The sequence below is a fragment of the Cervus elaphus genome, chromosome 9 (assembly GCF_910594005.1).
Source record: "Cervus elaphus chromosome 9, mCerEla1.1, whole genome shotgun sequence".
Classification (NCBI taxonomy): Eukaryota; Metazoa; Chordata; class Mammalia; order Artiodactyla; family Cervidae; genus Cervus; species Cervus elaphus.
Window position 1 is genome coordinate 95,467,138 of NC_057823.1, and position 25,329 is coordinate 95,492,466.

Genomic DNA, 25,329 nt, shown 5'->3' on the forward strand with positions numbered 1-25,329 from the left:
GCCGTTCATAGTTTCAGAGAGGCTAAGGAGGTGACCATCACTAATTGGGCCCACACCAGTCTGCACAAGATCACAGTTCTGTTAATGACATAGAGGGAGGAGGGGAACTAGCAGATTCTGCCATAGAAGCTGTCCCCGTGATGGTGGTGCCAAAGCTGAGACTCAGAGGATAAGTAAGTGCAGAGGGCGCAGAGGGGTTTTCCAGGTGGAAGGAAGGAAGAGTGTTTCTATAGATCTGGAAGTAAGAAAGAGCTAGCAAGATGAAATACTCTATGTTTAAATTGCAGCATATGCGGTGGGAAGTCACACTACGAGATGAATCTAGGAAGTAAAGTAGTGGTTGAATCATAAAAGGTCCAGTAAGCTGTAGGTCTGGAGAAGGAAATGGCAACCCACCCCAGTGTTCTTGTCTGGGAAATCCCACGGACAGAGGAGCCTGGCAGGTTACAGTCCATGGTGTTGCAAAAGAGTTGGACACGACTTAGTGACTAAAGAACAAAGTTATTAATATATATATATATATATATATATATATATATATATATATATGTACACACACACACACATATATATAATTTGGGGCTTGGGGATATAATCAGAAACCAACTTTGGCTGTTTTAAGCAGAAAAGGAAAGTATTCAAATGTTCTGAGCGAGCTCACAGACTTTTCCAGACCTAAAGAACCACATAGGGCTGCATTGTTGGGAAGAAGGTCCAAATCAGGATGCAGAACTGATGAGTGAGGCAGCCGCTGCCACCGCTGCTGAGCCCTGACCCCACCAGGCACCAGAAGCCACCCCGTAAGCCATGCTTCTGGGGGCCTGGGGAGGTTCCCCTGCTGAACTTCCTTGCTAATTACAACTTGCGTCACCTCCCAACTCAAAGTCTGGGCAAGAGGTCTTGATGTCTTGGGGCCCCTGTCATGGGCCTGAATTCGAGCTTGCAAGAAAGTCTGCATAACTGGCTATGTTTTGTTTTGTTTTTTAAACTTCTGACATGAGAAGAGGCTGTTATTCTTACCAAGAAACTCCCCCAAACATAGGAAGAGGCTTCATATGCTGGGCAACCAGAATGGCCAAGGGACTCTGAGATCACAGAAAGGATGTCCAGGAAGTACCTGAGGGAAGGGAAGAGGACTGTGGTCAGGAAGTGGGAGGTGGGGGTTGAATTTCAGAAGAGGAACCACCCTGGTGTCTGGTTAGGGTCTTGTTCTCAGGAAATGCCTCCCCATGAGGAGATAGTGCAGACACTGAGACCAGACATGGGTCTTCTGGATGATGCCAAACTGCCTTGTGGAATGAGACGACTGTGATATTTCGCCCTTCTGGGCCTGTTTTAAAAACGATAGCAACAAGAGGAACTGTGCTGTTGGACAAGAAGACGAGAAGTGGAGACAAGGCCTTGCCAGTCCTCTGCCTCTTGGCTGGTGCTCTCGGTCAAAGGCATCAGACGTTCACTCCCCATGTGGGGGAGATGGTCAGGAGCCCACCTCTGCCCCTGCCCCCAGAGGAAGCCCTAAATACAGCTTTGATTCCCTGAGAACAGACCCCACAGGTAGTTCCTCCTTTTGTTGTTGTTCAGTTGTTAAATTGTGTCCGTGTCTTTGCCACCCCATGGACTGTAGCTTGCCAGGCTCCTCTGTCCTCCATTCTCCCGGAGTTTGCTCAGATTCAAAACCATTGCGTTGGTGATGCCATCCAACCATCTCATCCTCCGTTGCCCTCTTCTGCTCCTGCCCTCAGTCTTTCCCAGCATCAGGGTCTTTTCCAATAAGTTGGCTCGTCACATCAGGTGATCAAAGCATTGAAGCTTCAGCAGCAGTCCTTCCAATAAATATTCAGAGATGATTTCATTCAGGATTGGCTGGTTTGATCTCCTTGCAGTCCAAGGGACTCTCAAGAGTCTTATCCAACACCATGATTTGAAGGCATCAATTCTTCAGCATTCAGCCTTCTCTATTGCCCAACTCTCACATCCATACCAATGTGTGTGTGTGTGTGTGTGTGTGTGTGTGTGTGTGTGTGTTAGTTACTGTCAGTCAGTTAGTGTCTGACTCTTTGTGACCCCACAGACTGTAGCCCACCAGGTTTCTCTGTCCATGGAATTCTCCAGGCATGGATACTGGAGTGGATTGCCATTCCCTTCTCAAGAGGAACTTCCAAACCCAGGGATTGAACCCTGGCCTCCTGCATGGCAGGCAGATTCTTTACCGTTTGAGCTATAGGGAAGACTGTATCCATACCTGACTACCAGAAAAACCATAGCTTTGTCAAGAAAGTGATGTCTCTGATTTTTAATATGCTGTCTAAGATTTGTCGTAGCTTTGCTTCCAAGGAGCAAGAGTCTTTGAATTTCATGGCTACAGTAATCATCCACAGTGGTTTTGGAGCCCAAAAAAATAAAATCTGTCACTGTTTCCACTTCTTCCCCTTTTGCCATTAAGTGATGGGCTGGATGCCATGATCTTAGTGTTTTGAATGTTGGGTTTTAAGCCAGCTTTTTTCACTCCCCTCTTTCACCCTTATCAAGAGGCTCTTTAGTTCCTCTTAACTTTCTGCCATTAGAGTGGCATCATCAGTGTATCTGAGGTTGTTGATATTTCTCCTGGCAGTCTTGATTCCAGCTTGTAATTCATGCAGCCCAACATTTTGCATGATGTACTCTGTGTATAAGTTAAATAAGCAGGATGAAAATATACAGCCTTGATGTACTCCTTTCCCAACTTTAAACTGGTCCATTGTTCCATGTCTGGTTCTAACTGTTGCTTCTTGACCTGCATACAGGTTTCTCAGGAGGCAGGTAAAGTGGTCTGGTGTTCCCATCTATTTTAGAATTTTCCACAGTTTGTTGTGATCCACACAGTCAAAAGCTTTTGCATAGTCAATGAAGCAGAAGTAGATGTTTTTCTGGAATTCCCTTGCTTTCTCTATGATCCAATGAATGTTGGCAATTTTATCTCTGGTCCCTCTGCCTTTTCTAAATCCAAGTTGTACATGTGGAAGTTCTTGATTCTTGTACTACTGAAGCCTAGCTTGAAGGATTTTGAGCATAATGGTGCTAGCATGTCAAATGAGTGCCATTGTGCGGTAGTTTGTACAATCTTTGGCATTGCCCTTCTTTGTGACTGGAATGAAAACTGACCTTTTCCAGTCCTGTGACCACTGCTGAGTTTTCCAAATCTGCGGACATACTGAGTGTAGCGCTTTAACAGCATCATCTTTTAGGATTTTAAAGAGCTCAGGTCATCTTCTGGTGTCATATCTTTTTTCCTTTTCATACTATTCATGGGGTTCTCATGGCAAGAATACTATAGTGGTTTGCCGTTCCCTTCTCCGGTGGACCATGTTTTGATAGAACTCTCCACTCTGACCCATCCACGTGGGGTGGCCTCCGCACAGCATGACTCATAACTTCCTTTGAGTTCTGCAGGCCCCTTTGCTGTGACAAGGCTGTGATCCACGAGAGGGATTCGTCCTTTGAACCGCCTTTCAAACGCTGTTCCACCCCCCTCTTCCTGACTACAGTCTTCTTTCACTTGGGACTGCCTGTACATCTGTACACCCTTTCTGTTATCTCCCAGAGCCCCTTGGTCATTCTGATTGCCCAGAATCTGATGTTTCTTCCTGGCCAGTGGTGGGTCTGCCAGAGTAAACCCTCATCTCAGCCTTTGGGGAAATGAAGACTAGGGTGAGTAGCTGAGGACAGGGGCTGGGACCACGCCTCCCCATCTTTACCCCTCACAGTAGCATCTTCATCTGAAATGAATTCAAAAGTATTTGTCACCATGCTGCTTTTCTCCTGCTGCCCCTGAGGAGCTGAAATCTCTAAATCCCACTAAGATTAAGCCCCAGCTCTTGTTGCAGGAAGTCATAAATAACGAAAATCTTTGGATATTCTTCTTTCCATCTCACACCAATGCATAAGAAAGGAACCTGGATACTAACTTTAGCAGACCCAGCTGCTTTTCTTGTTAAATAATGAGCAAACGCTGCAAAGCCGATCAGAGTGGCTGAGTGCCCTGGGGTTTGTGGGTGAGCAAGGAGCGGCAGTAGTGGGTCAGGGGGTTCCCTATTGACCACACAGATCACTCGGCAAATTACTGGGTCCGTGAGTGGCAGGAGGGATCCTGAAAGTCCCCATGCCCTCAAATGAGGGGACATGGATGGGCCAAGGATTGGGGGTGAAATAAGAGGTTGCTGCTAAAAAGATTGTGAAACGGGAGGTTTCTAGGACTACAACTCCCAAGAGTAGGGGGCAGCTCATCTTCTCGAATGACCAGATGGAACCAGTTGCAGCTTAAATGTCAGCAGTGCAGGAAGAGAACAGAACAGTAGAGAGAGTTGAGGATCCAGCGTACAGTCAGTGGGTCTAAGAGTCCAGCTGCCCCTGCCATAGGGTCACGGTTCGTTTCCCTTCATATACCAGAATTTCGTTGCTTTATTTTGATCAGGAAAAGGTAGTTTCCAAAAGAGGCGATTTCAGCCCTTCTTCACTTGTGATTGAACATTTAGAAGAAAGTAAAATACTATATTATTGGCAAGTCTTCTCCCTGCTGATGGGAACCTCATAAGGAAAATCACTTCTACCATAGAAAATAAGAAAGCTGGTCCTTTAGGTACACATTTAGGGTTAGAATGAGTAAATTTAACATGCAACTACATTTTGCATTAAAATTTATTTTTATTGATCTTTTTCATGCCAAGGGTTTTTGTTTTTATTTTCAGATAGCACTAAACTCATTTTTCTCCATGTTCATGCTTGCTTGCATCACTTGTTTATTTCTTAACAATTGTTCACTTGAAAGAATGTCATGGTTATCTGATGCCAAGTTGACCACTCACCATCATCTCAGCAACACTTCTGAAATGATGCTAGGAATTATCCAGAAAGATGTTTTAGCTAGAGCTATGCTCAGAAATTTTTAAAGCCAGGGCAGAGCAGTATCACTCTACCTCTTTATTTCTTGTTTTTTGTTTTGTTTTTTTTTATTTTTCCAAACACTTGGAACATTTTAAATGGAAGCTCCAAGAAAGTTATAAATGCATTTCAAAGACATCACTTCCTTGGCTAGCCCATTCTCTATGCTTAACCTGAAAGGCTATCCACATGAGTATCCTGTGGGACAGTCCTGATATTCATGGCAAATTAGTCCAACTTCCAATCAGCAGGAAGATAGTTGTGCAATATAATACATTTCTTTCCTCTTTCATTCAAGCACACATGCACACTCTTAACACATCCTCCTGCACATACACTTCACAGTTGTCTAATAATAAGTGGACCGATCTTAGTGTAGAAAGAAGCCATATCAATACCAGTCATGATGTAGACAGCTAAAAAGAAAGTCTATTCTTAGCGCTCTTTTAATTAAGTCCAAATATCCCAGCTAGACATCAATCTCTATTTCCTTCACAGCTGTTGATCTGGTAACTGGTAGATCAATAAGTGAGCAAAAAAAAAAAAAAAATGGAAGTTTCACAGAATTAGCAAATTCAAAAGACTGCTTTTTATGTTTCATAAGGCAAACATGTACAAAGTCTGCTGAAAATTTGCAAGATCGCCATAATCTTGGCAGGATATTTGTCCTTCCAGTTTAATCAGATTTTTGATAATTTACATCAGGGAGTAAATACATAGATATATGGGGAGAGAGTGCTAGAGATATAGGCACACATACACACAGTATGAGGCTCTCTAGACTGGCTCTGTCTATATGTGGCCCATTCATTTCTTCTTTTTATTTTCCAAATGGATCCATCAACCTAGGTTAAGTTGTGCCTTTGTGACGCCTTCTTACAAAATAGTTACTTCTTGGAAAACTTTGACAACCACCTTGACAATTTGCTTTCACTCACATTATCAGCAATTATTTTGACAGTAGTCACCATTGTATTTTGACCCGTAGCGCTGCAACATCCAGCGATGGTGCCCAGTGTTCCTGGGTTGATGGTACAGGCTATACATGCTCTCAGTGCCACCGCTGGGCTATTTTAAGAGATGCTGATACAAAAATCTGCATGTCTTCTCTTCCTAGTCCTTTGCAGGTGAGAATATTCATTTTCTGTCCCCAATGTGATTCAATTATCCAGGTTGCAAATGCCAAATTTGAACATATAATCAAGGGTTCTAAAATGAGGATAGAGAGCATCAGAGAGGATGAGAAAGTGGGAGGATAGGAGGGCTTGTAGATTTTCCTCATCACACAAACCATGTAAGAAGGCACCTTCAGGCTCAGAGGCTGGAGATGATAACTAGACTCTAAGGCAGTGAGACGAGAGAGCTCATGCTACCCAGAGACACAAATGTTCACACACCCATTTTTATGCCCCTGATTCATGCTGCTAATTGAAGTATTTCTTTTTAAGCAGTGATATATTTTCCAGATAATTGATGACTCTAGGCAAATATCTCACTTTTCTTTTTAAGAAACTTAAATCATTTGTATTTTCTAAAAGTTCACCATTTTATAACTTATTGCAATTTGCTTTATCAAAATAAAGTATGAATCCCCTTCTCATGCTCTTATGTCTAAGTAAGTGAGTATATTATCTATCCTAACAAGGTCCCAGTAGAAACCAATTTTGTTGTTATTGTTCAGTGGCTAAGTCATGTCCGACTCTGCAACCCCATGGACTGCAGCACACCAGGTTTCCCTGTCCTTCACCATCTCCTGGAGTTTACTCAAACTCATGTCCATTGAGTTGGTGATGCCATACAACCATCTTATCCCCCTTCACCTCCTGTCTTCAGTCTTTCCCAGCATCAGGGTCTTTTCCAATGAGTCAGCTTTTTGCATCAGGTAGCCAAAGTATTGGAGCTTCAGCTTCAGCATCAGTCCTTCCAGTGAATATTCAGGATTGATTTCCTTTAGGATTGGCTGGTTTGATCCTTGCAGTCCAAGGGACTCTAAAGAGTCTTCTCCAGCACCACAGTTCAAAAGCATCAGTTCTTCAGCGCTCAGCCTTCTTTATGGTCTAATTCTCAACATCCATATATGACTACTGGAAAACCAATAGTATCCCTAATAAATGAAATATTTGTGTAATTCTTCTCTATGAAAAACTAATAGAATAAAAACTGAGTGCATTTTATGCCTCATTTTACCCCACATCAAATTTATACATCTTAAATATTATACATCAGTTGAAGTGAAGCACATTTGATACAAATGTATATTGGTAAAATTATAGGATTTAACTGCAAAGTGAAAATTGTCCCATTGTTTCTAATCATCTTGTCACAATCTGTCCTTGGTTTTCTGGAAGGTCTTTGGGCCTTACTCTATTGGTCAAGATGAGCCTTCATACCATTTCTGTCTTTGATGTTTCATCTGGTTAATTATTTGAGTATGACTGTGCTTAATATACATATATAGAGTCATTAAGAAACTACACTTAAACAGATTAACATAAAGTGGAAAAGAACACTCTTTCTTGTTTCTAACATCTTAATTTATTTACTGACATTTATCCAATAAGCATTTACTGAGTACTTACTTTATGTCCTGCACATGACTGGTGACAAAGATGTATTAAGAAGACTCTTCTCTCCGGAAAGCATAAAATGAGTTGGAGTGAGAACCCAGCTCGGCCACTGCATAGCTTTATGATCACAAGCTTCAGTCTCTTCCTTATCAAATCAGGGGTAAGGACTAGTTCTTACAGCATCCTTGATAGAACCAGTTGAACACGTGAAGTGGTACACAAGGCTTGGCTGGTGATAGAGATAAAGGAGATGAAAAGGGAACTGTGATGTCAATTGGATGTAACTGAGGCAACTGAACCGTAGCAGAAATTGAAGAAGTGAGAAGTGTGCACTGGCAGGATGCACAGAGCAGGGTACCTGTCTACAGAACCCAGGTCAGGTCCCCAAGTCACCTGGGAGGAGGCTGCATTTAGGAGCCTGGAGCCTGACATCCTCCTGGTGGAGTCTCTTCCCAGGTGACTTGGAGACCTCATGTACATGGTGCATTGAAAACTCAGCGTTGCTAGAAGGACTCATATCATTAGTGGCTGCTTCTGGATTTGATTGTCTATTTAATTAAACTACCAGACAATCAACTTAGCAACACTAATTCAACAGATCTTTTTTGAAAGTAAGTGTGCATAGTGAAAATATTTGAGGGAAAGGTTGCTGTGAAGTTAGCCTTTGAAATTTATTCAATCATTGATATAAGATATACTGAGTAACTACCATGAGCCAAACACTCTTAGATATTTTGGAGCGGGGAGGGAAATTACAAGAAATTATAAGAGGGCAAATACAGCTGAGGTCTAAAGGGAGAAAATCCAATTACTAGGTGAAGAGGAAGGCAGGAGCAGTCCAGGCAGTGGGGGCAGCTAGCCCTAGATAAGGACCAGCCAAGCTCTGCGGGAGAACTTTTTGGAGAGGGTGGATGCTGGGTTTATCAGAAGGGGCTAGAGAATTAAGAAGCCAGAGGAACAACCAGGCAAGTGTAGGTCATGTTACACAGCTGCATTTGATCCTAAGACCTTTAGAAAGACATTAATAGTTTTAAGTGAGAAAAAAACCCACCATCAGATATGCAGAGAAGTAAGTTGACTCTGGCTGCAGTGTGGAGCATGGTTTGCAGAGAATTAAGGCAGGAGTTAGAAAAATTAGGAAAGTCACTGGGGAGTCCAGGCAGGGAAATTTGGTGGCCTGGACTGAGGTAGTTCAATGGAAATGGGGAGAAGGGAATTGAATATAGAAATGAGGTACAGAGGAATCCAGGTTTATCCTAGTAAACTGCTGTACATCATGATGGATAAAGAACACCATGTGTTGAAATGGTTGGGATTGAAAGGGACAGGATGAATCCTATTCTGGGCAGGTTGACTTTTTAGTGCCTACGAATATATCTAAGTTGATCCGACTTGTAGGCCATCGCATCAGTGGATTGAGTTACTCCAGCAGTAGGCTGAAGTGAAGTTAGAGATCTGGAAATATTGACATTTACAGTCGTAGGAGGTGCAGTTAGGCAATTGGATAAGATCATCCAGAGAAAGTGAGAAGACAGCCTGGGAATGAACTCTGAGCCATTCCGTACAAGACATGGGCAGAGGACTGAACTTCATAAAGGCCCAGGAAGTGCTTAAAGAGGCAGGAAGAAAAGCCGGTGTTTGGTGCCATGGAAACCAAGAGAAGAGCATCTAGTAGGAAGGACAAGGAGTCTCTATGGTCATGGTTCAAGGAGATGCAACCAGTGACCTTTGGAAAGCAGTTTCAGCGAAATGGAACAGGAATGAGCTAAATTAGAAGAGAGCTGATTAAAGGGTGGCAAGCACATGCAGATAGTGGGAACAGCTCTATCAAGTGCTATGGACATCAAGGGGAAGAAGCAATGAGGATGGCAGTTAAAGGGGGGCCAGATTTAGACCACAAATAGCCTTCTAGAGAACAAGACAGTCACTGGAGCTGAATTCATTGGCACTAATGGATACCCCTCATAGTCGTTGCCAGAGGGAGGCCTACAGCTGAACTGGCACGTGGAGAGAGAGCTCTCAACCAGAAAAAAGAATGTGTACGAAGGAAGCAGTGAAGGGATGTTGGGATCCTCCTCACTATCTTTAATAAGTAGAAAAGGGCAAATAGATTTACATTTTGATTCATGCTGTCTCTTCCCCTGCCCCCCTTTCTAGTCCTCTCCTGAATGTGCTGTGTATTCCATTTAAGAAGACGCTCTATTCTGGAGAAAAAGGAACTCCTCATGAGAAGGAATAATCACCAAGAGTCACTAACCGTAGCTGTCTTGTTTTCACACAGTCAATATCCAATTCTTGTTTGTCATATTCTGCTCAACGGCTTCTCTCTTTGCTCACAAAATCAAACTTACTGTGAATCTGCAAGAGCCAAATGACAGGTGATTCTAAATCAGATCAGAGCCTACTTTTACATCCATTAAACGTGGTTTTGACAATATCTTCTGGCCTTTTGAGTAAATATGCTGATACCCAATTTGTAACCCAAGGAAACCAATGTAAAAATTCTTTATTGCCCACTCTGTCTAAAAGGCAGTTTGAGCTGAATTGTCTATGGAGCTGGGTTATGGCCTGCTTGGGGTCCAATAAGAAGCAGAGGTATCATAAGTGAGAATGTTTGTATATATTTACAAAGCAGCAATATTTCAACCCCCTCATAGCCATAACATTTCAGGAACAGTCTTTAATATTCTCTTTGGTATTTGATTTCAAGATGAACTCAAACAATTTTCCCATCTGCAGAATACATGAAAAGGTAAATAAGTGGAAAAATACTTTTGAAAGGATTTAAATTAGTGGCCTTCAGTGACTAAAGATAAAATCCTACTGGTTAAAAATTGCCTACTCATGTCTGAAGGGGAAGTAATAAAATATCATACCAATAAAAAGTAATAATCACAGTCACTGTGGATCTGCAAAACCTTATTAAATATCCCTTGACAACAATTTTGAAGAAAACTCTAAGTAATTATTGAGCCTCATTTTAAATTAAAACCTGGCCCTGGTGCCCACGTCATTCTTACGCACTCATGCTAACGAAGGAGACTTGTGATGGCTTTGTGTATATTGCTGTAGAGTTAGCTGACTGGCCACCCTTATGATATAATCTCTCTCTACTGCAATTTAATTAAAACAGAAGGATCTGACCTTTTCTGGAGATTTTCTTATCCATAGTGCTAAAAATATCCCCTGGAAGCAATCTGTCAATATGATCTGTCAAACACAATCCTGCTAGTACTAGAGAGGAAGAGAAGGAAATGAGAAAAACTAGGACTCATAAAGGTTAGCACAGGCTAGCACATGGTTAGTTGTCATTGAACCAGAGTTGCAAGGTTGTCTATAAGGAGGATAAGAAATTCGTTTAAGCCACCAAATTACATGAAGCAATGGATGAAAGCCCTCCATTCAGTGCCCATGTATAATAAGGGCCTTATATAATAGAATAGGGTGATGAGAATTGCCTGTCATTCCCTCACCCCTCTTCTAGAACTGTGCTTCAATCTGTTTTGGTTTGGATGACCCTTAGAGGGTTCAGAGCCATGATTTATAGATAATAAGGATGACTTTAGTATATCATCTGGTATTTGATGTTTAATAAGTACATATTTGATGTTTAATAATAAATAGAAAAGGACTTCCCTGTAGCTCAAATGGTAAGGAATCTGCCTGCAATGCAGGAGACATGGGTTCAATTCCTGGCCAGGAAGATCCCCTGGAGAAGGGAATGGCAATCTGCTCCAGTATTCTTGCCTGGAGAATTCCATGGACAGAGGACCCTGGCGAGCTACAGTCTATAGGGTTGCAAAGAGTCGGACACAAATGAGCGACTTACACACACATAACACACACAATAAGTAGAAACTATTATAAACAGTCAAGAAAATGAAAACATCTCTAAAGAAACTGTGGGTCAAGATAAGAAGCCACAGATTCCCCAATAAAATACAAACTTAGATTTGTTTGTAAAATACAAAGTTAGATTCAAATGGCCAAACTCCTGTTGTCAGCCAATGAATCAGTTAGCACATTGGTCAAACCTAACTAGCACTTCAACTATCTATACTTTAAGTAGTGCTATGTACCAACTGTGCATTTGGAAAACTGAGATGACCTAAGATGTGGACAAAGGCTAAGAGGGACTATGTTTTGTCCATATTTGTATTCAGAGCATATCCTCAAAATCAGCACGGAACAAGCATCAGCTGTAAGGATGTGTGCTGACTACCGACAAGTGAGGTAACTGTGACAGTGTTTACAGCATGATTATCAGTCTTACCTCCTCTGTAATGTCTAGCACTGAACTTTATATGTAGTAAATGCTCATTAATATTGATTGAATTAAACTCTTACTGTATGTTAACCTGGTCATTTTTGCAAAGGTGAGGTTAATTAGGAAGAAAAAAGTTGAATTAAAAATGATCAATTTGAGGATTTATAAAATAATTATTCTGACTTCTTCCCCATGAAAATTTTTCTGTTTTTGCATCTGTTGTTTGATTTAAATTTGATCTTCACTATTTTTTCTTTTGATTAAATAACATTTTAGTTATTTTAAAAAATATATTTCTTTTTACTGATAGCAAAATCCTTTTGTATCTGACTTGTTCTAAAAGATATGAAACAACTCTGTCTTGATTTGTAGTTTACAAACAGCTGTCGGGATTCTTGTGACAACACTTGCAAATTGAGAAAACAAGTTTAGAGAGGTCAAGTAACTTGCCAAAATCAGACAACTGGTAAAGTGCAGAGTCAAAACTCACACCCACATCATGTGGACTCAAGTCCAGTGCTATGTTCTATTTACACCACGCAACTTCTTGACTGCTGGTATGAAGTCAATGCCAGACTTTATTTGGGGCAGACTGTAAGCTTACTGACAATTCTGTTAGTGCTGTGTCCATCTTCTTATGCTCCAAGCTTCAAAGAATCTGCATAAATGCATGTTTAATAAGCCTGTTACATGCGTTTGAGGACTCTTGTCGATCTTTTTACATTACCAAGATTCTCTGTGTGTCATACAGGGCTGGAATTTCTTTGAGCATATTCATCTCATATGCCTATGGTTACCATTACCAATAGCTTTGCTCATATTCACAACTGTTAAGTTTCCCCAACACATGTCTGTTGTTACTCTTAAAGACACTTTCAGTCCAGCTAATGATTTTCTATGAGCAGATTAGAGTTGTCTGAAAAGTGAAGCCATCAGAATTTCAGTTGTAGTGAAACATGTATACTCTGCCCTTCTACATCTGCTTTTAAATCAAGTACAAGCTTTCATAATTATGCTCAGCAGAGGCATCTGGAAGATGTGTTGATACTTGTTGGCAGTAGACACCAGATGGGTTACTCAGTCTGGAACAGATGGTAAATTGATACTAAATAATGATAAGCCTGGACTTCTCCACCATTCATGATTCTCATTTTTTTATTGATAGGTTTACCATTTGAGTTTAACTGAGTTTTCTAAGTTTCTTTTTCTAACACATATGATTTAAGGAGAAAAAGAGAATAAATTTTCTTCTTGATTGGAGAATATTTCTGGCCCTCAAGATACTTGGGGCTTGAAAAATGAATCTGATGAGCCTGTGATATTAAGGTAGGGCTAAGAGACTCATCAGTCTCTTATCAGACTCATCAGTTAGTCTCTCCCATCAGGAAGCTTCCATAAGCCTAGTATCCTTCTCCATCAGAAGGAGGACAGAACTGAAAACCATAATCACAGGAAACTAACCAATCTGATCACATGGACCACAGCCTTGTCTAACTCAGTGAAACTATGAGCCATGCCCTGTGTGGCCACCCAAGATGGACAGCTCATGGTGGAGAGTTCTAACAAATTGTGGTCCACTGGAGAAGGGAATGAAAAACCACTTCAGTATTCTTGCCTTGAGAACCCATGAACAGTATGAAAAGGCAAAAAGATATGACACTGAAAGATAAATACCCCAGGTCAGTAGTTGCCCAATATGCTATTGGAGATCAGTGGAGAAATAACTCCAGAAAGAATGAAGAGACGGAGCCAAAGCAAAAACAACACCAGTTGTGGATGTGACTGGTGATGGAAGTAAAGTCCAATGCTTAAAAGAGCAATATTGCATAGGAACCTGAAATGTTAGGTCCATGAATCAAGGCAAATTGGAAGTGGTCAAACAGGAGATGGCAAGAGTGAACATTGACATTTTAGGAATCCACAAACTAAAATGGACTGGAATGGGTGAATTTAACTCAGATTACCATTATATCTACTACTGTGGGCAAGAATTCCTTAGAAGAAATGGAGTAGCCATATAGTCAACAAAAGAGTCTGAAGTACAGTTCTTGGATGCAATCTCAAAAATGACAGAATGATCTCTGTTCATTTCCAAGGCAAACCATTCAATATCACAGTAATCCAAGTCTTTGCCCCAACCAGCAATGCTGAAGAAGCTGAAGTTGAACAGTTCTATGAAGACCTACAAGACCTTCTAGAACTAACACCCCAAAGATATCCTTTTCACCATCGGGGACTGGAATATAAAAGTAGGAAGTCAAGTGATACCTGGACTAACAGACAAATTTGGCCTTGGAGTACAGAATGAAGCAGGGCAAAGGCTAACAGAGTTTTTCCAATAGAATGCACTGGTCATAGCAAACACCCTCTTCCAACAACACAAGAGACAACTCTACACATGGACATCATGAGATGGTCAATACCAAAATCAGATTGATTATATTCTTTGCAGCCAAAGATGGAGTAGCTCTATACAGTCAGCATAAACAAGACTGAGAGCTGACTATGGCTCAGATCATGAACTCCTTATTGCCAAATTCAGACTTAAATTGAAGAAAGTAGGGAAAACCACTAGACCATTCAGGTATGATCTAAATCAAATCCCTTACAATTATACAGTGGAAGTGACAAATACACTCAAGGGATTAGATCTGATAGACAGAGTGCCTGAAGAACTGTGGATGGAGGTTCATGACATTGTACAGGAGGCAGGGATCAAGACCATCCCCAAGAAAAAGAAATGCAAAAAGGCAAAATAATTGTCTGAGGAGGCCTTATGAATAGCTGTGAATAGAAGAGAAGCAAAATGCAAAAGAGAAAAGGAGAGATATAACCTTTGGAATGCAAAGTTTCAAAGAATAGCAAGGAGAGATAAGAAAGCCTTCCTCCGGGATCAATGAAAAAAAGAGAGGAAAACTATAGAATGGGAAAGTCTAGAGATCTCTTCAAGAAAATTGGAGATACCAAGGGAACGTTTCATGCAAAGATGGGCTCAGTAAAAGACAGAAATGGTATGGACCTAATGGAAGCAGAAGATATTAAGAAGAGATGGCAAGAATACACAGAAGAACTGTACAAAAAAGATCTTCATGACCCAGATAATCACAATGGTGTGATCACCAAACTAGAGCCAGACATTCTGGAATGCAAAGTCAACGGGGCCTTAGGAAAATCACTATGAACAAAGCTAGTGGAGGTGATGGAATTTCAGTTGAGCTATTTCAAATCCTGAAAGATGATGCTGTGAAAGTGCTGCACTCAATAGGCCAGCAAATTTGGAAAACTCAGCAGTGGCCACAGGATTGGAAAAGGTTAGTTTTCATTCCAATCCCAAAGAAAGACAATGCCAAAGATTGCTCAAACTACTGTACAATTGCACTCATCTTATATGCTAGCAAATAATGCTCAAAATTCTCCAAGCTAGGCTTCAACAGTATGTGAACTGTGAACTTCCAGATGTTCAAGCTGGATTTAGAAAAGGCAGAGGAACCAGAGATAAAATTGCCAACATCTGTTGGATTATAAAAAAAGAAAGAGAGTTCCAGAAAAACATCTATTTCTGCCTTATTGACTATGCCAAAGACTTTGATTGTGCGGACCACAACAAACTCTGGAAAATTCTTAAAGAGATGGGAATACCAGATCACCTAACCTGCCTCTTGAGAAATCTGTATGCAGCTCAAGAAGCAACAGTTAGAACTGGACATGGAACAAAAGACTGGTTCCAAATTGGGAAAGGAGTATATCAAGGCTGTGTATTGTCACCTTGCTTATTTAACTTAAATGTAGAGTACATCATACAAAATGCCAGACTTGATGAAGCACAAGCTGGAGTCAAGATTGCAGAAAGAAATATCAATAACCTCAGATATGCAGATGGTACCACCCTTATGGCAGAAAGCGAAGAGGAACTAAAGATCCTCTTGATGAAAGTGAAAGAGGAGAGTGAAAAAGTTGGTTTAAAACTTAATATTCAGAAAACTCAGATCATGGCATCTGGTCCCATAACTTCATGGCAAATAGATGGGGAAACAGGGGAAACAGTGGCTGACTTTATTTTCTTGGGCTCCAAAATCACTGCAGATGGTGACTGCAGCCATGAAATTAGAAGACGCTTGCTCCTTGGAAAAAAAGTTATGACTAACCTAGACAGCATATTAAAAAGCAGAGATATTACTTTGCCAACAAAGGTCCATCTAGTCAAAGCTATAGTTTTTCCAGTAGTTATATATGGATGTGGGAGTTGGACTATAAAGAAAGCTGAGAGTCAAAGAATGATGCTTTTGAACTGTGGTGTTGGAGAAGACTCTTGAGAGTCCCTTGGACTGCAAAGAGATCCAACTCGTCCATCCTAAAGGAGATCAATCCTGGGTGTTCATTGGAAGGACTGATGCTGAAGCTGAAACTCCAATACTTTGGACACCTGATGTGAAGAACTGACTCATTTGAAAAGACCCTGATGCTGGGAAAGATTAAAGGCAGGAGAAGACAGGGATGACAGAGGATGAACTGGTTGGATCACTGACTCAATGGACATGAGTTTGAGTAAACCCTAGGAGTTGGTGATGGACAGGGAGGCCTGGCGTGCTGCAGTCCATGGGGTTGCAAAGACTCAGACATGACTGAACGACTGAACTGAACTGAAGTAAAGAGACTCATCATTGTTTTTATGGCCACAGACCAAGGATTTTCCTACTTCTGCTCTGCCAATTAGTGCAACCCATTTCTCACATTCCTCCTACCCCTATTCTGTACTGTCAATAAAATTCCCAGTTCAGTTCAGCCACTCAATCGTGTCCAACTCTTTGCGACCAGAATTTTTCAGACTGTGTTCCTCAGGGCCCTAGGGGTTCATGCAGTTATCCTGTGAACTGCCTCAAGGAGTGCCAGGGAAGTTGAACAAGCAGAACCTCCCCTCTACCCCATCACCATTTCCACCAGAGTAGCTCACTTTCGTCTGTAGATTACACTGCAGTTCCGTGTAGGATCTATTGGAGACAGTTTCTGCACCTAAAAAATTTACAGAACTTCACTGCTTTGATAAAGCCAACTTGGATCCTCCCCCAGGACTCTTCCACGGTCCCCAGGTGGCCTCCAATTGAAGTACATTGGTATCTTACCTAATCTATGATGTGGGCCTCTGAGAGATTCTCTAAGAAAAGAGAAGCACAGGTCGTATAATCTCAGAAAAAAAGCCAATCAAAAAGTGGGCATACCATGCACAAGGTGGAGATTTTTAAGTTCTTGATTCTTTCCATTAAACTTGTGGATCTCAGCTAGAGTTGAGGCAGGGAAAGTGGAACCCTGAAAGTATCTGAGACTACTTTTGGCTGCTGTAATGATTGGGGAACATCACTGAGATCTCATTAGGGGCCAGGAATGCTAAACATCTGTAATATGCTAGACAGTTCTGTAAAATGAGATTGGGCCTCTCTACCAGAAGGCTAATACTATACTTTAAAACTACTGTATAACAATGGTCTATTCTCTTAACATAGTAAATCATGGGGAATACTCCTAAAATTCTCCGTAGAGGTTAGAGAATGCAGATTTGTTTATATAAATTAGTACATCATATCGTCATAGCATCATAACATTAATGTTGCTGTTTAGTCACTAAGTCATGTCCGACTCACTGTGGCCCCGTGGACTGTAGTAGGCCCAGGCTCCTCTGTCTTCCACTGTTTCCCGGAGTTTGCTCAGATTCATGTCTGACTCAGTGATGCTATCTAACCATCTTATCCTCTGCCGCCCCTTTATTTTCCCTTCAATCTTTCCAAGTATCAGGGTCTTTTCCATTAAGTTGGCTCTTTACATCAGGTTGCCAAAGTATTAGAGCTTCAGCAACAGTCCTTCCAATGATTAATCAGGATTAATCTCCTTTAGGATTGACTGATTTGATCTCCTTGCAGTCCAAGGGACTCACAAGAGTCTTCTCCAGCACCACAGTTTGAAAGCATCAATTCTTCAGTGCTCAGCCTTCTTTCTGGTTCAGTTCTCACATCCATACATGACTACTGGAAAAACTATAGCTTTGACTATATGGACCTTTGTTGGCAAAGTAATCTCTTTGCTTTTTAATATGTTGTCTAGGGTTGTCATAGTTTTCCTTCCAAAGAGCAAGTGTCTTTTAGTTTCATGGCTACAGTCACTGTCTGCAGTGATTTTGGGGCCCCCCAAAATAAAATCTGTCATTGCTTCCACTTTTTCTCCTTCTATTTGCCATGCAGTGATGGGACCAGATGCCGTGATCTTCATTGTTTGAATGTTGAGTTTTAAGCCAGCTTTTTCACTCTTCTCTTTCACTTTCATCAAGAGGCTCTTTAGTTCCTCTTCCCTTCCTTCCATTAGAGTAGTTATCATCTGCATATCCAAGGATGTTGATATTTCTTCTGGCAATCTTGATTCCAGCTTGTGATTCATCCAGCCCAGCATTTCACTCTGCATGATCTACTCAGTGTAGAAGTTAAATAAGCAGGGTGACAATATAGAGCTTTGTCATACTCCTTTCCCAATTATGAATCAGTCCATTGTTCCATTTGCGGTTCTAACTGTTGTTTCTTGACCTGCATACAGGTTTCTCAGGAGACAGGTAAGGTGGTCTGGTATTCCCATGTCTTGAAGAATTTTACACAGTTTTTTGTGATCCACACAGTCAAAGGCTTTGGTGTAGTCAATAAGGCAGAGGTAGATGTTTTTCTGAAACTCCTTGCTTTTTGTATGATCCAGCAGGTGTTGGCAATTTGATCTCTGGTTCCTCTGCCTTTTCTAAATCCAGCTTGAACATCTGGACATTTTCAGTTCACGTACTCTGGAAGCATAGCTCAAAGGATTTTGAGTATTACCTTGCTAGCATATGAAATGAGTGCAATTGTACAATAGTTTGAAGATTCTTTGGCATTGCCTTTCTTTGGGATTGGAATGAAAACTGACTTTTTCCAGTCCTGTGGCCACTGCTGAGTTTTCCAAATGTGCAGGCATAATGAGTGCAGCACTTTCACAGCATCGTCATCTAGGATTTTAAACAGCTCAGCTGGAATTTCATCAGCTCCACTAGTTCCGTTTATAGTAATGCTTCCTAAGGCCCCCTTGACTTCACACACAAGGAAGTCATTAAACATAGAATTAAATCACTATTTCCTAATTCCGTGCTTTCTGAGCATCATTTAGAGGCTCATATGTATCTGCTGCTGACTGTTTCATACCCTACATCAATTGTAGTCTCATTGTAAATTAATATATTAGCTAACAGGTTCTTAGCCATTAGTATCTCAACAGTTTGGGTCACTGTGAGTTGGTCTGTGAGACAGATCTATTTTTAGACACTGAATCAGGCTTCAGATCTTGTAGAACAAAGGACTCCTAAATCAAAGATCTACTTGATCCAGGGATTGAACCTACGTCTCCTTCATTGCAGGCAGATTCTTTACCACTGAGCCACCTGGGAAACAAATCTAGAATAAACCACAAAGTTTAAGCTACTTTTAGAAGGCTCTGGATGGCCTCTGACCTTTCCTTGTATATCACTGCCTTAACCTGAACCTTATTCCAAACTATAACACAAACATTCCTCCTGTAGAAAGTACTTGGCCAAGAGCAGATTAAAGATTTAATTTTGGAGTATGGCTTTTGAAAGCGTGTGAATGAAACTTAATTTATATTCTGCCATCACTATGAATCTGGATGGCATCTGGAAATGGCACTGAACACATCGTGTTGAATAGAAGATTAAGGTATATGGCATAATACATTAGGAACAAAAAATGCAAACCCCTTTAAAATAGTTTTTATTTATTTTATTTCTGGCTGCACTGGGTCTTTGTTGCTTTGTGTGGGCTTTCCCTAGTTGCAGTGAGTGGGGGCTACTCTTAGTTGTGGTGCTTGGGCTGCTCATGGCAGTGGCTTCTCTTGTTGCAAAGCATGAGCTCTAGGGCACATGGGCTTCAGTAGTTGCAGCTCACAGGCTCAGTAGCTGCAGCTCAGAAGCTCTAGAGTGCTGGATAAGTAGTTGTGGTGCGTCAGCTTAGATTCTCTAAGGCATGTGGAATCTTCCTAGACGAGGAATCAAACCTGTGTCCCCTGCATTGGCACACAGATTCTTATCCATTGCACCATGAGGGAAGTCCTGCAAACACTTTTATGCAAGATTTTTCTCTAGCATTCCACTCATTGTTAATAACTTCTTCCTTTTTGTTTTTATGTAACTTTACTTATGAGAATCTTATAGAGTATGACTAACTCATAAAATTTTAATACAGTTGGACACATGACTAAAAATATCACCTGTTACTGTAATTAATCATCAACTTTATGCTTCAGAAAAGAACCAAGTAGAGTTAGGAAAAATAATTCCTTTGAGAAAACTGTTTGCTAATTCAATGTGTTATGGGAAGGACTGCCTTTGATTCAATAGTCTAACCCAGGGTTGAAGTGATTAATCTTCGAGGATTCCCTGGTGTCTCAGCTGGTAAAGAATCCACCTGCAATGCAGGAGATCCCAGTTCGATTCCTGGATTGGGAAGAACCCCCGGAGAAGGGAGCTATAACCCACTTCAGTATTCTGGCCTGGAGAATTCCATAGACTGTATAGTCTATGGGGTCACAAAGAGTCGGACATGACTGAGCGACTTTCACTTTTCTGTGAATTCAGTATTCTATTACAAACAGATATTTCTTCCTGAGTGATGAGAAGTCATGAGTACAACAGTATCTAATAATATCCAGAATAAAAAAGCAGCAGTCAAAAAACTGAGTATTTGCAAGGAACATTGATGAACCATTTTCTTATTTTTGTTAACATCCAACAATGTATTTTCAATGTGGAAAAATACAAGACCTCAATATAATAGCAGCCTAATAGTGACTGCCATTTTTTGAGGACTGGATATGAACAAGGCACTTTGTCAAGTGATTTACATATTGCAGAGTGCTCAGTGAGATGTAGTGTTTCTTTTAATCTAGAGAAGTCATCAGATAGTTGTTTCTAGATGAAGATAGCATGTTCCTTAAAATAGATCTTTGTTGGAAAAAGCTTCATTTATTAGAGTTATTTGGAGTTATTATTCAAATACAAGAAGTAAGTGGTAACTGTTATCTTGGAGGAAGGATGTAGCAGAACCTTCTGTGAGCTGACAAAGATTTCTCCCTGCCACTAGAAAAAGTTTAATAAATTTACCTAGAGTATAATGTCCTTTTGGAGAGAAGCAAGACAAGTCCCCTCTGTCTCCTTTTGAGGCTCAACTCTACTGAAGCTTCTACAATGTTTGGGCATGGCACAAACTGAGATTTTCAGGCAGAAAAAAAAACAAGGATACCAAAGAGAAGTTTGGCATGAGGGAAGGGGGGCATATAATGGTGAATAGGATCAATATCAGACCCACCACTTCTGTACAGAGTTCACCTTGGAAGAATTTAACTCAGCCCAATAATTGGGTTCACAAAATTCCTGGAAGCCCCCTTTAGTTTATATAACACATGCCCAGCTATCCAAAGCTCTCTGGACAAATTGAGTAAAGGAATGTGAGGTTTTGAGAGTATAACTACAAATACTTGTCCTGCCCTTGCAAACATAAATCTAGGTTTCCACAGAGATTCACAGGCGTAACAATTTCTAGTTTGCTTTTTAAGCCAGGTTGAGGCAGACCTGATGGTGACTAGGGAGTACCAAGGGTTAGGTTTTTCTGAGGTCAAGCCCCTCTTCTTCCATGGATAAAGAAACTCATGGGATATGATGGCTGCCATTTTTAAATGTGCAAGTTGGGTAATAAACAACCACAGGGAATCCCCTGCTCATTTAATACAAAGGGAGTGGTTCTCCTGGTAATGCAGATTGTGACTAGTTCACAACATTTCCAAAATTATGTTATGTATAATATATACTATAATATATAGTAAATAATATGCACTCAGTACACAAATCCATAGTAAAAAGTGAGCCATACACCTGGGTCACCGAGGTGCATCGTGTGTTAGAGCAACACAATCGTGCAGAATCTTGGCTGGGTGGGATGTCAGACACAAGATTCTGGCTGTGTGCTATCCTTCTCCCTTCCTGCCCTTCCCAGCCTCGCCCCCTCTTCCGTCCCAAGACTGTCAGTAACAACATGTAGGCCCTCCTGTTTGCTGACAGGCTGTGACAGCACGTAGATAATGGCCCTCAGCCTCTAGGAGATGCCACGCTCTCTCCACACAGCTGGGCTTAGAGGCGAGACTCCTGTCACACAGACACAGGCAATTAAACTGACTGCAGCTTATTAGTGCCACTTAGTTCAGGAACAGTGAATCTGAGGCTAAGGGAATAAGAAAGAATCTAGTCCTTTGAGATGGACTTGATGACCTCTGGAGGTCACTTCCATGTCATTTTAGACAGTAATGAAAAGGAAATGCAGCTGAAGACAAGACTTCGTAAGAGTTGACATTTGGATGTATGTGCTTCAGATGTCCACAGGGCAGAACTGCCTCCTTACCAAGCCTACCACTGGAGAGGGCCTGATAAGGATCACCAGTGATTATCAGATCACCTGGAGGTGGATTTTCATTGCTCTGGGAACAAAGCTCAAAATACCTAACATGATCTATTTCACCTTCCTTACCTGGACCGGTGAACCTTCCAGCCTTCTCTCTTCTGACTCTCCCACGTGCTATATATAGAGAAGACAATAGGCCACTACCCACGTGATCCAAATATTCAACAATTTTCAACCAAAATTTCAACAGAGGGATATGTGTGTGTGTGTGTAAACTGTCATTTTGGCTTGCTGATCCAAAATGCATGTAAAATGCAAAGAGCCAGGGATAGCAGCTCAGAGTCAGTCTTGAAGAAGAGTAAAGCTGGAGGAGATTCAGTGTGCACTCTCAAGGCATATTATGAAGTGATAATGACAGTGTGGTGTAGGCATAATCATATACAAATAGGCTAATGGAACATAAATAGTCAAGAAACAGACTCACACATGTGCATATAAACGATGACAAAAATCATGTTGCAGGACAGGAGGGCAAAGATCATCATTACGCAAATGCTGCTGAATTAATTGCACATCCCTAACAGAAAAGAAATGGACCTCGACCTCCACCTTTTACTATATGCAAAAACCAATTTGAAATGTTATAGATCTACATATGAAGTGAGAAACCATAAAATTTTTAGAGGAAAACATGGGAGATTATTTTGGGATAAACAAAACAATTTTAAATAGGATATGAAAAGTACTAGCTATTAAAAAAAACGAACCTGTTCATCAAAGAACAGCAGTAATATAGTAAAAAGGCAAGCCACTTGTAAAATGTTTGCAATTTAAATGGTCTGACAGAAGATCCAGATGTATCAAAAATAGGTAACCCCTCTATTTCAATAAGAAAAAGGTGCACCAACCGATAAAGCAAATGGGTAAGGGATTCAACAAGATGTTTTACATAAGAGAGGATAGAAACCATGAAAAGTTATTCAACCTTATTAGTCATCAGAGATATGTAAAAATAATATAATATGATATCTCTGCACACTCATCAGAATGACTGAAATTTAAAAGCTTGACAATACTGAATCCTGGTGAGGATTGACACAATTTGAACTTTTATGTACTGCAGGTGGAAGCATAAATAGAAACAACCCGGTTGGAAAGTCTTTGGCAGTATTTTTTAAAACTGATTATAAGCAAAACCCATGACACTGCAATCCCATTCCTAGGTATCGACATATATAGGAAATATACATAAGAATATTCATAGTAGCAGCATTTATAATAACCCCAAATTGAAAACAACCCAATTGTCTATCAACAGTTGAGTGGATAAATATATCGTGATGTATTCAGACAGTGGAACACTGTAAGTAATGAAGATGAATAAACTATAAAACTACACAAAGTGTATGAATCTCACAATGTTGAAAAAAGCGAAACCCAAAGTAGTACATACTACACAATTCAGCCATCTATATAATGTTCTAAAACAGGCAAAACTAACGTACTGGGATAGAGTCCATGTAATACTCATCTCCAGGGGGGCAGTAGTGAAGGAAGCATGGGGTAGGGTGTTCTGGGGCACTGGCTATATTCTGTGTCTTGACCTAGGTGTGTTGGTTATGCAGGTGTGCCCAGCTTATAAAAGTCATCAAGCTATACAGCTGATTTGTGCACTTTACATATGCAACGTTTGAATAAGATAATTCACTTTTAATGAAAGTATTTGGGGAAGGAATATGCAATGTTGCCACTTATTCTTGTTTGAGGGAGGGCCTGATTCTCTTCAAACTTAGCCAAGGGAAGCTGCTGGGGACACTGTTTAGAAGGAAAAGGAGATCTCTGGAGAGTAATAACTGTTTCCATTGGACCATGCGTAGCATGTGATTTCATTATGTTATTCTTTCTAACTTTGTATTTGTCTTTAATCTTCCATAATAAAACAATTCTTTTTCTAAAAATCTATAGACTATAAAACCTGATTTGTACCAAAGCAAATCAGCAGCCAGTGTAGTCTCTTTCTACTCTGTCTAGTATGTTAGCCCCCTAAGGAAACATCTTTGATGCTTTTGAACTGTGGTGTTGGAAAAGACTCTTGAGAGTCCCTTGGACTGCAAGGAGATCCAACCATCCAACCAGTCCATCCTAAAGGAAATCAGTCCTGAATATTCATTGGAAGGACTGATGTTGAAGCTGAAACTCCAATACTTTGGCCACCTAATGTGAAGAGCTGACTCACTTGAAAAGACCTTGATGCTGAGAAAGATTGAAGACAGATGGAGAAGGGAATGACAGAGGATGAGATGGTTGGATGGCATCACCGACTTGATGGACATGAGTTTGAGTAAGCTCCGGGAGTTGGTGATGGATAGAGAAGCCTGGCATGCTGCAGTCCGTTGGGTCGCAAAGAGTCAGGCACGACTGAGCGACTGAACTGAACTGAAAGGAAACATCATCATCAGAGCTCTTTGCTTACATTGGAAAGCTCCCTTTCCAGTGACTTGAATCTTTGGAGTACGTCCTTATGTATTCTATTTTTCTCTCCTTGCAACTAAAGATATTCACTTTTTCCTCTCACACCAAACTCTCACCAGCCAATTATATCCTCTTCCATCCCAGTGCCAGAGCCTAAGGAATGACCGAATGATGAATACAAACTTCAGTGAAGAACATGTAAGACAGTAGATAAAACTGAAGAACATGAGCTGGGAATAGATTAAATGTCAAGCTAATGCGAGGTCCCATGCCGAATCACCAAAAAGGAAGTGATTAATTATGGGAGTGGAACAATAGAGATGCATGCAAACATTTCAGTGAGGTGCAGTGACGCAGCTGAAAATCCAAAACAACAGGCCAATTGATTTTGGAGTGGGAAAATATTTTTTTAATTCATATTTCGCTTGAAGTTGACCCTATTTTTACCACAAAAAATAATCAAGAAATGCTTTAAAAGATCAATAAAATAAAACTGCAGATAAAAGCTACGTGTAATTTTATTCTCTATATACCAAGATATTCTTCCTGAATTAACAGAAGCAACGCTTCTGTAAAATTGATTTATTTTGTAAAAACAAGGAGAAAACAGTTGCCATTCAAGAAGTCATATAACCCTCTG

The 25,329-nt window shown here is 40.7% G+C and overlaps 1 long non-coding RNA gene across 14 annotated transcripts in view; it reads left to right on the plus strand.

Annotated features, from left to right (window-relative positions):
- The window catches only part of LOC122700630, a 526,773-nt gene that overhangs the window by 425,110 nt on the left and 76,334 nt on the right, over positions 1–25,329 (plus strand). The window contains exon 5 of one of the 14 annotated variants that reach the window (XR_006342838.1): positions 5,906–5,994. The exons of the other annotated variants lie outside the window; for them this stretch is intronic. This is a non-coding gene — a long non-coding RNA (uncharacterized LOC122700630). Of the gene's footprint in view, positions 1–5,905; positions 5,995–25,329 lie in introns of those variants that run through there. 14 annotated transcript variants of the gene reach the window in all.